At 37.3% G+C, this 17139-nt stretch overlaps 1 protein-coding gene across 1 annotated transcript in view; it reads left to right on the forward strand.

Annotated features, from left to right (window-relative positions):
* Window positions 1-17139, forward strand: part of Vwc2l (von Willebrand factor C domain containing 2 like) — a 168450-nt gene that overhangs the window by 53952 nt on the left and 97359 nt on the right. The gene's annotated exons all lie outside the window — the stretch shown is intronic.

Raw genomic sequence — 17139 nt, forward strand, 5'->3', positions numbered from 1 at the left:
ATATTTCTCACTCATCTTCCAGTCTTTCTGAAAAGCCTAGTGCTTAACTCATTTGTAAATTCACACTTAAAACACCAACAGGTAAAGAAACATCTAATTCCAAGTAATAGCCTCTGTGCCTGTTCCCTTACTTCTTAGAACTTGAATATATTGAATTCTACTGTTTCAGGAACTTAGAGAGCAAATATTTGCAGTCTGTTGGAAGACTCCTTATAGAAAAATATAAGTATTTACTTCTCAAAGGATAAGTAAACAGTAATAATAGAACCTCAGTTTGAATTCCCCTCATTGAGACAATAAGTGATCTAGTCATGCAATGTCAAGATTAGGTCAAATGTTCAAAGTCACACTGTAATGAAGTGTATCTTCCTCATTACAAAGCATCTTTTTTTCCCATGAGTTTAAATTGGTTGTTACAGACTATTTCAATAATTTCTCAGTAACTTTTGTAACTTTTAAGAATGTCTCAGTAATCTTCCTGACAGAGGAAGATGACACTATCCAGGTTTGCCATGCATTATATCCTTAAAAACTCGTTGGAAGAAGAAAAATTTCAAATCCCAAATCATACCCTCCTTGAGTATTGCAGGATCTATGATTTGCCTCTCATGGATCTAAGATGATATGCAATTTTAACAGAAGATTAAGGTTGTTCATAGAACTCATTGAAGACTGAAAATAAATGAATGAATGAATCTATCAATCAATAGGCAAGGTAGAATTGTTTTATGTACTGTAGGATTAGTAGCGTGGGTAAAAGCAAAGCTTTTATGAAAGGTAATTTTGTCTATACAATAGACATTTATTGCACAGCTATATTAGTTACTGTATACATGCATTCATTTAATCTTCACAACAGTCCTTTTACAGATGAGACTGAGGCATTGAAAATTTCTTATCATTGGGCCCATGACTGAAAGTTGTGCTTCCTGTATTCGCCACAATTTCCTGTCCAAAGTCCATGTTCTTTGCACAAAATCACATATCCAAAGTATGCTCTGTGAGCACACTGCCTGGATAAAACTGTTCAGCAGTATACTCTATCAGCAATGGACAAAAAGAATGGGACTTTAGAGCTCTAGAACAAACTGATTATATTACATTATAGATGTGTTTTGCATGCTGTTTTAGCTTTCTTATTTTTTCTAGTTGCATTGGTGAGTACATACTCAGTTGCAAATGGCAGAAAATCCACCTCTACTTGGCTTAAGCCAAAAGGTCCATCTACTGAAAAACTGAAGAGCACCTGGCTTTAGGTCTAGATAAATCAAGGGACAGACAATAAGAGAAATCTTGAGTTTTTTTCATTTCTCTTTTTTGCATTTCTCTGTTTTTGTTCTTTTTATGAAAATATGTTTACTCCTTTACTATTCTTCCCACTTTTTTATATTTTTCCATTTGCAGTTTGAAAACACTGTAATAGTCCTAATATCATTTGAAGTAAGCAAATTGCTTAAAACTAATATAAAAGTGAGTCCATTTCAATCATGAACTAATGAATAATGATGACAAGGAAGACAAAGAAAATGATGGTGATTAGTAAAAGCCTCTTAAGTCAAGAAATATGCATCTTCTGTACATTAATTCTGTATTACATTACAGTTAAACTTCTGTAATAGAGAAATCCTTAATTCTCAATGGTTTAAAACAATAGCAGCTTATTACTCATGTGAAGGCCTAAATAGGTGTTCCTTATTGGCAGGTGGCCTTCTTCCAGACTGAGATTCAAAGACCCAGGTTTCCTATGTCTTGAGAGTCTACCAAACCGAACCAAGTCTCCTTACTCATTGAGTGCCATGAAGGAAAGTGTGGAGGACTGCATGTGGCAGGTCTTTAATGGACAAGGTCTTTTCTTTTTTTAATTATTGAAATGAAAATTACAATTTAAGGAATATTATTGGAAACTAGGGTCTTATGATTTAACAATCCATTCATTTTAAACTTACAGACCTTTATATCTTTCATGTATAAAATTGTCTGACTGATAAGACATCTTTGAGAAGTGTCTGTGATGACACAGTGTTTCATAAACAAGAGTTCTACCAGATTCCCACTTTCCCCAAAACTATTTATTTCCACAATGAACCAAAGATTTCTGTCCTGCTAGATACTTCTTTTTTGGCAATCATAGAGACTTGACCAGGGTAGGAAGCTAGAAGAAGCAAGCTCCAAATAAACAGCATTTAATATTCTTTCTTAATAATAGACACAATAAATTGCTAGCATTTTTATGTGCCAGGTACCATACCAAGTGTTTTACATATCTTAAGTCATTTAATTCTGATAATTATTTTATGAGGAACATGTTATCTTCCCTGATTCATATGTGAAGTTCATGTTACTGGAAGAATAAACAACTGGTTCAAGTTCACACAGGTTACACTGGAGAGCTAATCTCTTTATTGCCATAGGCCCTGCTTGAAACTTCTTCACCGTATTATGCCATGGGCTTGATGGTTTTGAAAAAGAAATATAATATACTCTAATAGAAAGTATTTTTCCCTTTAACAGTTGAAACATTTTCTACAAATATGCATTTTTATCTTTCTATAACTCATATTTGACAAAATTCTCTCATATATGTTTAATGCTCACAAGAAACCTGGCAAACAGGGCAAGTCTTGTTGACCTCATTTTGCAAATGAGAAAACCAAGCCCCAGAGAGATGCAATGACTTGCTCAAGGTTATTCTGCTGATGGGATTGCCGCCTGTCCTCTGGTGCCACAGTCACCCTACTTTCTACTGTATTGTGCTGCTGCTTTTCTTTTGGGCTAACTTTGGTTGATCACTATCAGTGCATGAGAAATACTCATAAAGTGAGAGAAATAACATGACTACAATGTAAGTGGTAAAATATTTTCTTTTTCTCTCTCTTTTTTTTTTTTTTGATTCTTTCAGTGTTGCAATGCAGATATTAAGGAGATATTGGAAACTGGGGTATAATGATTTAGCAATCTATTCATATTAAACTTACAGGCCCTCCAGTCTTTCATGGATAAAATTGTCAGACTGGTAGGATGCCTTTGAGAAGTACCTGTGGTGATTAAGTTCTCTCCTCACAGAATCAGTGAAACTGTAATCGATCATCTCACCTAGACACACGCTAATGAGATCAAGGTGACTGCGCTGCTTTGCTCACATCCCTAGATAACAGGTCACCCTGCTGACCTGGAGTACATTTCACAAAGGTTATGAAGAAGACAAGAAAAGTGGATATAGATTGACCTGGGCTGGGTTTGTTTTCTTTTTTTTTTTTTTTTTCATACCACCAAAAGCATGAAGCTCAGTTAGCACTTTCCATCCTGCTATGGTTTGAATGTTTTGTCCCCTCAGAAACTCATGTTAAAATTGTGTTCTTAATGTAGCAGTGGTGAAAGGTGGTGGGAGTTTTAAGAGAGGTGATTTGGTCATAAAGAGGGATTAATGATTTTCTCATGAAACCATGAGAGGGTTTGTGCTTTGCCTCTTTGGCATGTGTTTGCTTGCACCTTTGCCATGACGCCCTCACCAGAAGCTTAGCAGATACTGATATCAAAATCTTGGACTTCCCAATCTCCAGAACCATCAGCCAAAATAAAATTCTTTCCTTTGTAAATTACCCAGTCTGTGATATCCACTTTAGCAAAAGAAAATGATGAAGACACCTCTCACACCCAGAAAACTATTCATTATGTATCTATTTCTACATGAACATTCACCAAGGAGGTAGCATAAAAATGTAACATTTCTCAAACTACATTCCACAAAATGCTAATAGATGTTCTGAAAACTATATATCTATATAAAATTATAAGAAATATTTTCCACCTAAAGCATTTAAGAGAATTTTTTATTATCCATTTATTCACATGTGTGTACATTGTTTGGGTCATTTCTCCCCCTTGCTCCCCTCCCATACCCTCTCCCCCTTTCCCTCTCACTTCCAGGCAGAACCTGTTCTTCCCTTATCTTTAATTTTGTGGAAGAGAAGACATAAGCATAATAAGAAAGACAAAGCATTTTTGCTAGTTGAGATAAGGATAGCTATACAGAAAGATTCCTAGCATTGCTTCCATGTACAAATGTGTTACAACCCAAGTTTATTCATCTCTAACTGATCTTCTCACTGGTTCCTGATCCCCTTCTCATGTTAACCTCTGTCACTTTAAGGTTTCTGTATTAGTTCCTCTGGAGTGGGGACATCAAACGCTTTCATGTTTTGGGTTTTCTACCTATTCCCAAATCTCCCATATGAGCTCTCCCCTTGTCATGTGATCCAAGTCCAACCACATTGCTGCATTTGCCCTAGATCTAAAGTCCGCGTATGAGGGAGAACATATGATTTTTGGTCTTCTGAGCCTGGCTAACCTCACTCGGAATGATGTTCTCCAGTCCCATCCATTTACCTGCAAATGATAAAATTTCATTCTTCTTCATGGCTGAGTAAAATTCCATTGTTTATAAATACCACATTTTCTTGATTCATTCATCAGTAGTGGGACATCTTGGTTGTTTCCCTAACTTGGCTATTGTGAATAGCCCTGCATTTTTATTACACAGGCTAGTTAGAGGTTGGTTGTTATGAAGTTATAGTGTATATAAGAAAACCAAGAGACTATACTTCAAAACATCTCAGGACAAAGGCTCTTGTACAGGTTAAAATCTGTCTGGGTTTGGAAGAGTTAGCTAAACGCATTCCTCAAACCCAGATATGCAGTATCTGGAGTAAATGGAGTCAGTTCCCTGACTCCATTTTATTTTTATTTTTATTTTTTTTAGTATGGATAGAGATTTTTATATTTATTTATTTTTATTTTATTCTTCATATGTGCATACAAGGCTTGGGTCATTTCTCCCCCCTGCCCCCACCCCCTCCCTTACCACCCACTCCGCCCCCTCCCTCTCCCCCCACCCCCTCGATACCCAGCAGAAACTATTTTGCCCTTATCTCTAATTTTGTTGTAGAGAGAGTATAAGCAATAATAAGAAGGAACAAGGGTTTTTACTGGTTGAGATAAGGATAGCTATACAGGGAGTTGACTCACATTGATTTCCTGTGCGTGTGTGTTACCTACTAGGTTAATTCTTTTTGATCTAACCTTTTCTCTAGTTCCTGGTCCCCTTCTCCTATTGGCCTCAGTTGCTTTTAAGGTATCTGCTTTAGTTTCTCTGCGATGAGGGCAACAAATGCTAGCTAATTTTTTAGGTGTCTTACCTATCCTCACTCCTCCCTTGTGTGCTCTCGCTTTTATCATGTGCTCAAAGTCCAATACCTTTGTTGTGTTTGCCCTTGATCTAATGTCCACATATGAGGGAGAACATATGATTTTTGGTCTTTTGGACCAGGCTAACCTCACTCAGAATGATGTTCTCCAATTCCATCCATTTACCAGCGAATGATAAAATTTCATTCTTCTTCATGGCTGCATAGAATTCCATTGTGCATAGATACCACATTTTCTTGATCCATTTGTCAGTGGAGGGGCATCTTGGCTGTTTCCATAACTTGGCTATTGTGAATAGTGCCGCAATAAACATGGGTGTGCAGGTGCCTCTGGAGTAACCTGTGTCACAGTCTTTTGGGTATATCCCCAAGAGTGGTATTGCTGGATCAAATGGTAGATCGATGTCCAGCTTTTTAAGTAGCCTCCAAATTTTTTTCCAGAGTGGTTGTACTAGTTTACATTCCCACCAACAGTGTAAGAGGGTTCCTTTTTCCCCGCATCCTCGCCAACACCTGTTGGTGGTGGTGTTGCTGATGATGGCTATTCTAACAGGGGTGAGGTGGAATCTTAGTGTGGTTTTAATTTGCATTTCCTTTATTGCTAGAGATGGTGAGCATTTTTTCATGTGTTTTTTGGCCATTTGAATTTCTTCTTTTGAGAAAGTTCTGTTTAGTTCACTTACCCATTTCTTTATTGGTTCATTAGTTTTGGGAGAATTTAGTTTTTTAAGTTCCCTTTATATTCTGGTTATCAGTCCTTTGTCTGATGTATAGCTGGCAAATATTTTCTCCCACTCTGTGGGTGTTCTCTTCAGTTTAGAGACCATTTCTTTTGTTGAGCAGAAGATTTTAGTTTTATGAAGTCCCACTTATCTATGCTATCTCTTAGTTGCTGTGCTGCTGGGGTTTCGTTGAGAAAGTTCTTACCTATACCTACTAACTCCAGAGTATTTCCTACTCTTTCCTGTATCAACTTTAGAGTTTAGGGTCTGATATTAAGATCCTTGATCCATTTTGAGTTAATCTTGATATAGGGTGATATACATGGATCTAGTTTCAGTTTTTTGCAGACTGCTAGCCAGTTTTCCTAGCAGTTTTTGTTGAAGAGGCTGTCTTTTCTCCATCGTATATTTTTAGCACCTTTGTCAAAGACAAGTTGGTTATAGTTGTGTGGCTTCATATCTGGGTCCTCTATTCTGTTCCACTGGTCTTCATGTCTGTTTTTGTGCCAGTACCATGCTGTTTTTATTGTTATTGCTTTGTAATATACTTTGAAGTCAGGTATCGTGATACCTCTAGCATTGTTCTTTTTACTGAGTATTGCCTTGGCTATTCGTGGCCTCTTGTGTTTCCATATAAATTTAATGGTAGATTTTTCAATCTCTTTAATGAATGTCATTGGAATTTTGATGGGAATTGCATTAAACATGTACATTACTTTTGGGAGTATAGACATTTTTACTATGTTGATTCTACCAATCCATACCCTGACTCCATTTTAGTCAGGAAGGTTCATATGATCTTGATAAATGTGAAATGTCCCCTTTCAGACTTGACTTAATTCAAATTTTTTATAACTGTGTAGCATGCTACTTACCTGGCCCTCAGAATCCTCTTTTTGAAAGCTTTACTTTACATGTGTAAAGCCCCTTCTTATGGCTATTATACCCAGGCATCTTCTCAAATTAATTCTTTTTTTGTTGTAACATTGTTGGAGCATTAAAAAGAAGGCATCCATTGAAAAATTCTTGAGAACTTTACTTCAAGAAGTTGTAGAAATGACACTTTATTCCAAAATGGACCAAGGATGACACATTCAAATGTGCATGGTCTGAGCTAGTAACAAAAGTGAGGTAAGACTTGTATTCTTTCTACAAGGCCCCTCTATTAGCAAAGTAAAACCAAAGGGATATTCTTCATTTTTAGAAAGAAATATGATGTTCTCATGTAGTTTTGAAATCTGTGGACATCTTTGACTTTTATTTTCTCTCACTTTAGTCAGAATTGTGGGTACTAAAACAATATATCATTGTATGAAAAGAAAATCAATGATAAGCATAGGTAAATGGAACTAATGCTTATTCCTGATATTGGGAAGAGATTATGGTGGAGACTGTGACAGGTGTAGAAATGCATAACAGCTGACACAGAAGCACCAATCTGCTCTTGCTGAGATCTCCAGGTAAAACTTGAGCCTGATATAAAGTCCTTTAGTCATTGAAAAGAAAGACAAATCTGATTTTTAAGTGAAATCTCCCAAATTTTAAATGTTGACTAGAAAAATAATGGAAAGACATAACATAGGTCAACAAGAAGTAACTGCAGGCCACATGTGGCTTTGTGGTTGCTGACAATTATAAGAACACCATTTGCAGAAAAAGTACTGGATTGTAAAGGAGCTAAGTGACTTTCCCAAGGTTCCATTGATGTTATAAAAGCAGAAGTTGAGTATGAATCTCCTAACCACCCTCCAACCATGATAATGATTTTGTCTTCTCACTTCCAAAGAGACCACAATATTGGTAATCATAGAATGCATAAAAATAAAACAGAGCACTTAAAATACATTATTTTACTATTTCTTCCTCACTCTTTTTTTGTCCCAAGAGATTTCTCTACATTCTCATGTATTATCTGGGACATAATAAAGCCTCCTATCTCCCTTTCTTAGTGTGATAATATCTCTCACATTGGAGGAAGCAATCTTCTGCTTGGTAGTTAATGTCTTTGTAGATTTAAGGAAATCTGCAGTCAATATTCAGGGCATTTTAGTACAAAATGCACATATTGTATCATTTATATCAATATTTCAATGATATATATTCACAACAAAGTAATGCACATTCAAACTGCTAGCTTGCCTAGTTTTTCAAACCTGGTGTGAGATGCAGAAACCATATATTAACATTCTGATCAGAATGCTAATTTCCATATAGCATAGTATTTGCAAAAATGCTCACTAGGTTGTACATCAGATCATCAATGCCAAATACTAATGAAAAGAAATTTTTTTGGACATAATCCATCAAATTTGCCCAGCCTCTCATGCTCTGATATATCACATGCTTGAACTAAAAAAAAAGTTCTTCTGGTTATTTGGTAAGCTAATGCCACTCAACCCAAAGCTACATGACAACAGGTACTAAATATAAAATAAGTAAGTAGTGGGGAAAACAGTGATTAAAACCTGAAGCTGGCCTTGTTACATCCATACATATATTTATCCAGTCTTTCAGTCCATTTAGATGAGAAACCATATTTCCCCCTGCTTTCCTCATTCTCTCTCTCCCTCTCCCTCTCTCTCTTCCTTTAAAGCTATAAAAGCATTTAATATTTCATCTACTTATTAACAGTGTGGAAACCCAGGAAGAAAAGCTGAGCTTAAAACATTTATTTTAGCAATTCATTATTAACTGGAACCAAGATGTTCTCTCCACATCCCAGGGCATTGATTAACTTCCCTGAAAAGTCTAAGTTCCTTTAGAACCCTACACTCGTGGGATTAGCTCTTATGCTGTGATAAAATTAGAAGTTCTAAAAAGGAGGGGGAAAGGTTGCCCTGTTAATTTATCTTCCATTTTTTAAAGCTATGTGATACCTCCAGCACTGGGTGTCTTGGAAGAACTGAAGCATTAAGAATATATATGCTAGGTGAGAAGAGATAGATCTCAATTAAGTTGCATACCCTTAGTGGGAATACTCCACTCCCCAATGAGCCTGGGAATGGAATTCTTACTATTCTGTAACAATGTTGAGAAGTCTCCCAAGCAATGAAAGGAGCCAAGATATGCTGTCCTTTCACCCATCATGTTCCTGAAAACCATAGTTATGCTTGAAAAGCATGCAAAAGTGGTCCTTGGTTCAACTCTAACAGGGAGTCTGGTACAAATCTCTGCTACAGATCTTGCAACTCCTTATTGATTTATAGGAATGCCTCCTTTGCTTCTATGACCACAACCTCTGGAAAGGGGCCATGTCTTCCTAGTTTCATCACCATCCCTGGAGCCATGACAAAAAAAAACCCCAATAACTAATATATGTGGAACACAGTACTTTGTAGAGGAGTTCACTTAAGCATCACAAAACCTTAGGGAGCATCAATGATTATTTCTATTATAATTTCACAATTGAGAACACAAATCTTTACAAATATTGTGTCTTGCATAAGATCACACAGTTAGTAAATGATGTGGCAGGGTTTGAACCTAGGCTCGCTAACTGTTAACCCATGGTTATGCTGAATGTTCTTTTAATTTCACTCACTCTTGGGTAAAGCTATTGCAATATTAAGGGAAATGTATGAAAGGGGAAAGAAAAGAGATTGAAATATCTACCATTAAATTTATTTATTTTTTAATTTGTATTGTTTTATTATTCATATGTGCATACAATGCCCTCTCCCTCTCTCCCCCACTCCCTCAATACCCAGCAGAAACTATTTTACCCTCATCTCTGATTTTGTTGAGGAGAGAGTATAAGCAATAACGGGAAGGAACAAGAGTTTTTGCTGGTTGAGATAAGGATAACTATACAGGGAGTTGACTCACATTAATTTCCTGCCCATGTGGGCTACCTTCTAGGTTATTCTTTTGATCTAACCTTTTCTCTAGTTCCTGGTCCCCTTCTCCTATTGGCCTCAGTTGCTTTTAAGGTATCTGCTTTAGTTTCTCTGCATTGAGGACAACTAATGCTAGCTAATTTTTAGGTGTCTTACCTATCCTCATACCTCCCTTGTGTGCTCTCGCTTTTATCATGTGCTCAGAGTCCAATCCCCTTGTTGTGTTTGCCCTTGATCTAATGTCCACATATGAGGGAGAACATATGATTTTTGGTCTTTTGGACCAGGCTAACCTCACTCAGAATGATGTTCTCCAATTCCATCCATTTACCAGCGAATGATAAAATTTCGTTCTTCTTCATGGCTGCATAAAATTCCATTGTGTATAGATACCACATTTTCTTGATCCATTCATCAGTAGTGGGGCATCTTGGCTGTTTCCATAACTTGGCTATTGTGAATAGCGCTGCAATAAACATGGGTGCGCAGGTGCCTCTGGAGTAACCTGTGTCACAGTCTTTTGGGTATATCCCCAAGAGTGGTATTGCTGGATCAAATGGTAGGTCAATATTTAGCTTTTTAAGTAGCCTCCAAATTTTTTTCCAGAGTGGTTGTACTAGTTTACATTCCCACCAACAGTGTAAGAGGGTTCCTTTTTCCCTGCATCCTCGCCAACACCTGTTGTTGGTGGTGTTGCTAATGATGGCTATTCTAACAGGGGTGAGGCGGAATCTTAGTATGGTTTTAATTTGCATTTCCTTTATTGCTAGAGATGGTGAGCATTTTTTCATGTGTTTTTTGGCCATTTGAATTTCTTCTTTTGAGAAAGTTCTGTTTAGTTCACTTACCCATTTCTTTATTGGTTCATTAGTTTTGGGAGAATTTAGTTATTTAAGTTCCTTATATATTCTGGTTATCAGTCCTTTGTCTGATGTGTAGCTGGCAAATATTTTCTCCAGCTCTGTGGGTGTTCTCCTCATATAGAAACACAAGAGGCCACGAATAGCCAAGGCAATACTCAGTAAAAAGAACAATGCTAGAGGTATCACGATACCTGACTTCAAAGTATATTACAAAGCAATAACAATAAAAACAGCATGGTACTGGCACAAAAACAGACATGAAGACCAGTGGAACAGAATAGAGGACCCAGATATGAAGCCACACAACTATAACCAACTTGTCTTTGACAAAGGTGCTAAAAATATACAATGGAGAAAAGACAGCCTCTTCAACAAAAACTGCTAGGAAAACTGGCTAGCAGTCTGCAAAAAACTGAAACTAGATCCATGTATATCACCCTATATCAAGATTAACTCAAAATGGATCAAGGATCTTAATATCAGACCCTAAACTCTAAAGTTGATACAGGAAAGAGTAGGAAATACTCTGGAGTTAGTAGGTATAGGTAAGAACTTTCTCAACAAAACCCCAGCAGCACAGCAACTAAGAGATAGCATAGATAAGTGGGACTTCATAAAACTAAAAAGCTTCTGCTCAACAAAAGAAATGGTCTCTAAACTGAAGAGAACACCCACAGAGTGGGAGAAAATATTTGCCAGCTATACATCAGACAAAGGAATGATAAGCAGAATATAAAGGAAACTTAAAAAACTAAATTCTCCCAAAATTAATGAAATGGGCAAGTGAACTAAACAGAACTTTCTCAAAAGAAGAAATTGAAATGGCCAAAAAACACATGAAAAAATGCTCACCATCTCTAGCAATAAAGGAAATGCAAATTAAAACCACACTAAGATTCCACCTCATCCCTGTTAGAATAGCCATCATTAGCAACACCACCAACAGGTGTTGGCGAGGATGCAGGGAAAAAGTAACCCTCTTACACTGTTGGTGGGAATGTAAACTAGTACAACCACTCTGGAAAAAAATTTGGAGGCTACTTAAAAAGCTAGACATTGATCTACCATTTGATCCAGCAATACCACTCTTGGGGATATACCCAAAAGACTGTGACACAGGTTACTCCAGAGGCACCTGCGCACCCATGTTTATTGCGGCACTATTCACAATAGCCAAGTTATGGAAACAGCCAAGATGCCCCTCCACTGACAAATGGATTAAGAAAATGTGGTATCTATACACAATGGAATTTTATGCAGCCATGAAGAAGAATGAAATTTTATCATTCGCTGGTAAATGGATGGAATTGGAGAACATCATTCTGAGTGAGGTTAGCCTGGTCCAAAAGACCAAAAATCATATGTTCTCCCTCATATGTGGACATTAGATCAAGGGCAAACACAACAAAGGTATTGGACTTTGATCACATGATAAAGCAAGAGCACACAAGGGAGGTATGAGGATAGGTAAGACACCTAAAAAATTAGCTAGCATTAGTTGCCCTCAATGCAAAGAAACTAAAGCAGATACCTTAAAAGCAACTGAGGCCAATAGGAGAAGGGGACCAGGAATTAGAAAAAAGGTTAGTTTGAGAAGAATAAACTTAGAAGGTAACACACATGTACAGGAAATCAGTGCATGTCAACTCCCTGTATAGCTATCCTTATCTCAACTAGCAAAAACCCTTGGTCCTTCCTATTATTGCTTATACTCTCTCTTCAACAAAATTAGAGATAAGGGCAATATAGTTTCTGCCGGGTAGCAAGGGGATGGGGGGGAGAGGGAGGGGGTGGGGAGTTTAGGCAGGGGGTGGGGAGCTTGTGGGGGGTGAGGAAAGGGCTGAGAAATGACCCAAACATTGTGTGCACATATGAATAAAAATAAACAATTAAAAATAAAAAATAAAATACAAAAAAAAAGGGGGAAAGAACTTTTATAAAAGTTCCCTTTTGTTCAGATTCATGTAATTAGATTATTGATCAAGAGTAACATAAATTATGAACAAATGCAGTTTTCTTTTTGACTCTTAACTTCTCCTTCCCTTCTTTAGTGAAAATTACCTCTCCTTGCTCTTAAATGATAACTCAGATAGGGCCTTGGGCACTGTAACTTATAAGCATAGTTTCAACCCATCAATTAGACTGTCTAATCCAAGATATTAATCAAAACTCCAAGCTTGACTTAATGTCAAATCTTTTCTCCTCAACTTTAGTCCAGAACCAGACTCAGTTGAGAAGTTGTGCTCCTCCTCCTCCATGCTTCCCCATGCATACCTCCTTCACCCATTCCAAACTGCTGTTTCCAAGAGGGTGAGAAGTACCCCAGGCACACTCTTGGGCAAGAACCCAAACAACTGTTCAGGCTTCCTCTCCCAGGTAACTCACAGTTACGCAGAGTGAAATAAAATACTAAAACCCCTTCTGCCTTAGTGTGCGTTCTCCAAACAGCTGTTCCTTCCTGAATCTGCCACAGGACTCAGCCAGCCATTCACTTATCTTCATTAGTTCCTAGTCCCTCATCCCTATGCTGCATGGGCTTTCCAAGGCATAGGCCAGGCGTCAGTCTGCTCTATCTCCTAATAGAGCACAAATATTTCAAAATTCTCAAACGGGCCCCTTTACTAGACTTGGATCAGAAAAAAAGTACTACCAAAGCAATACATGAGGTTTCAGGCAGAACATGTTTCCAAAAAAGTCTGTTCAACCATGTCCCCTCCTGATACTAATCTACTCCTGGCTTCCTCTAATAACCTTAATTTTGCAGAGGAGATCAAGAATCATGGAATGGTGTGTTAGTCATCTTTCTATTACTGTAATAAAATATCTGAGGTAAGCAACTTAAAAAGAAGAAAAGTTTATTTTGTCTCATAGTTTTAGAGATTTCAGTACATGGTCAGTTACCCCTATTCCTTTGGGTCTGTGGCAAGGCATTATATCATGGCAACAAGGAAGCAAAGAGAAAGAAGAAGGTCATGGTGTCCCAAAATCTTCTTTGAGAGCACATTCCCAGTGGCCTAAAATCTTACATTAGGCTCCCCTCTCAAGGAGGGGAGCCAAGCTGAGGATCAAACATTTACTGCACGGGCCTTTGTGGAATATTACAGATATAAACAGGTTGTTTCTTTTGTGTATTCTGCACATGAGTGAGGTCATCTCAAACTAATTTTGTTATCATATTATGTCATATATAATTGGTGGAGCAAACTACCCATTCTAATATCTTTTACAGGTATATTCATAATCCATTGCTGATACATTAATATTATCCATAAAATTTCTGTCTTGTTATAGTCATTCTGTTTATTATCTTAATGAATTCTTAATATTTCTTTACCTATTTTTCACATTTACTTGTATGTTCCCCATTGTTGAATGTACTTAGTCAAGCTTTTTACCACTGTGACAAAAATACCTGAGAAACACAATTTAAAGGAGGAAGGATTTATTTTCACTCAGTTTCGCAGGTGTTGCTCCATCATGGCAGGGAAGATATAGCAAAACAGGGCAAATCATATCCCGGCAACTGGGAATTAGAGAAAGAGAGAATGCTTGCTCTAGTGTGCTTTCTCCCCTTCCCCCTGTAATTCTATATGGACAGCCCCTAGCCTGTGGGTTGGTACTGCCCATATCCAGGACAAGTCTTCCCTCCTTAATTAATCCTCTCTGGAAATGCCGTCATACACAGAGATGTGTGATTTACTAAGCCCGTAGGCATTTCTTAATCCAATCAAGTTGATAACCAAGATTAACCATCATATAAGACTCTTGGATTGCAAAACTTTGGATTTTCATCTCTTTTTGCATCCACCAAAACAAAGCAATCAGAATACAAAATCTGTTAAAGTGTCCACTTTCTCAAGGAATTGACTATACTTAAATGTTTTTTATAATCTAGAAACAGAATGAACATTAACTCAAATTAAATTGTATTTGTTCTCATATTTTGAAAAATAGAGACTAGGTCCTGACTTTGCTGATAAAAGAGATACATAACTTGAATTAACAAAACTAGAAAAAGCCAGAAGACATTGATGTTGCTAATATTTTTTAAGTTATGCTTGGCAAGGAAGAAGATAAAGTTTCCATCTCTACATGACATTGAAGGAGGAACAGACAAATACTGATGGAATCAGAACTTTGAGAATGGCTGTCTATAAAGCGAAAAGATATGTTAGCATTCAGTTTCATCTACAAACGTTAGAAAAACCCAAAGAATCATGCTCAGTTTAGAAGTATTTATCTCTTTTGCATTCAAGAAATCTAGATGAAATCAGTTAATGTCTTATGTAGCACTTCTTGGACTCAGGGACTCCAGCTCCTTCTACCTTACAGCTCCACTAGACAACAATGCATAGTGGAGGTCACTTAATGATCCAAGGTGGCCATTGGACAATGAGTCATTACAGCTACACTCCACGCTTGATGAAGGAGGAAGCAACAAATAAACACATTTTCTCCCTTACAGTATGCACTATCCTACTACCTCCCACTGGACAGAGGTCAGACCCTTGACCACACCTTGTAGAATAGGAAGCAAAAAGTGATTTTTATTCCAGAAGTTCATGTGCCAAGCTAAAGGAATCAGGAGAATTATTTCTGATGATGAAAGAAAAAATGGATAACTAGCAGTCTATGGCAACAGAGAACAAAGTGATTTTATTTTACTTTCATAATCTAATGCAAACACAGAGTCCTGAGCCAAATGGCAAGAAGACTACAGGGACACAGAGAGATGCAAGCTTCTGAAGAAGGGTTCATTGGAAAGATTAAGATTATGGGGATTCGTAATAATAACCTACATACCCTCATCTGCCTTTGTCAGTCACCTTTGTCAGTGTGACTCTCTGATTTTTCCATTAAATAGAAATGGGGTCTATTTCTTTGCTCCCTGAACCTGGGCTTGCTTTTGAGTTGCTGTGACAAGTAGAAAGCAATGGAAGTGATACTTCTGAGGCTGGAACTTCAGAGCCCTTGAACTTGCAACCTTGTGCCATTACAGAAGGAAGCCCAGGCTAGACCAATGAACTGTGACATACCACAGAGAGAAATGACCCAGCTGATATCTAGCCTAGAAAGGCAGATTTGTGAATGAGGGTATTTTTGGACCTTCTAGCAACGTGTGAGTTGACAGCTGACTGAAGCTTTATGTGTGAGCTCAGGAGACACCAGAGGAACTGTTCACTTAAAACTAGAACCATGAGAAATAATAAATCATTGCTGTTTTAAGCCACCAACCTTTGCTATTGTTTGCTATGCAGCAATAGACAACTGATACATTGGTATATTTGAAAATCACCACAAATAATAATTTAACATCTAGTATATGTAGAGATGCTGGATTTTAGATTTTATATAAAATAGTCAGTCCTGATATTAAACAAACCTGATTGCAACTACTGAAATATTAAACTGAATTCTAATTTTATAATGTTATAACACTTGCACTATGTAGTTTACTTTCTTGGAAAGGCATCAATATTTTATTGGATCCTCTTTTCTCTCTCTCTCTCTCTCTCTCTCTCTCTCTCTCTCTTGCCCTCTCTCTCTCCCCACTCCCTCTTTTTCTTTCTTTTTGGAGGCAAGATCTTGCAATGTAGACCAGATTGTCCTCAAACTTCCAATCCTGTTGCCTTTGCAACCCTAGCGCTGAGATTATAGCCATGTACCACCATGCCTATCTTACTAGATTCCTAAAAATAAATATTACAGGGACTCTCATTATCATGTTTGTGAATGACGCCTCCTCCCAGATACTGGTGCCTAGGGAATATTTTAAAAAAGTGTTCAGCATTAACAACATGAAGAAATATTTGATATATGAAAGATAATTTGATATAATAAAGACAATGAAATGAACGGAGAAAACAAAATATGACTGAAAGCAAACTCCTTATTTTCTAGCACATGGTGATGTGCTATAAAAGGGCAACCAATCCTGATATTTGAAACATTGGCAAAATATTCTTCAAAGCTATATGGACATACCAAACATGGAAGAATAACAAAAATGAATAATTGAGTAGGATTAAAGTCCCAGAGTCACCTGTGCAATCTCAGCTCTAAGAACAGCGCTTTTTGGCCTTATGCCTTTATCACCCTTGGTGCTTAACAACAGCATTCGACAGCATGCTTAAAATGACATTTAAGGGCTAGATGTAGCTTGCTAGTACAGCATTTGCTTAGCATACACAAGGCCATGGGTTTGATCCTCAGCAGGAAAATAATTTTTAAGTGATTTTACTAGAGCTACAAAAGCACCCGAAAGGAGATATAAACCAAATCAATTTCTTTCAAATACCTGCTACTCAATTCCTCCCTCGCTAAGACTCCTTCTCATGCATGTGAACCTTCACCCTTCCTAGATGACCCCAGCATCAGTTTGGAGCAGACTTTCTTTCTCTTCTACTATCTCACTCAAAAAGAATTAATTAATTAGGGAGAAAAGCAATAGCTCTGTCTAACTGAAAGATAAAATGAAACAGTACTAAATGTTCATTTGTCATTGATTTTCATT

Source organism: Castor canadensis, chromosome 4 (assembly GCF_047511655.1).
Source record: "Castor canadensis chromosome 4, mCasCan1.hap1v2, whole genome shotgun sequence".
Classification (NCBI taxonomy): domain Eukaryota; kingdom Metazoa; phylum Chordata; class Mammalia; order Rodentia; family Castoridae; genus Castor; species Castor canadensis.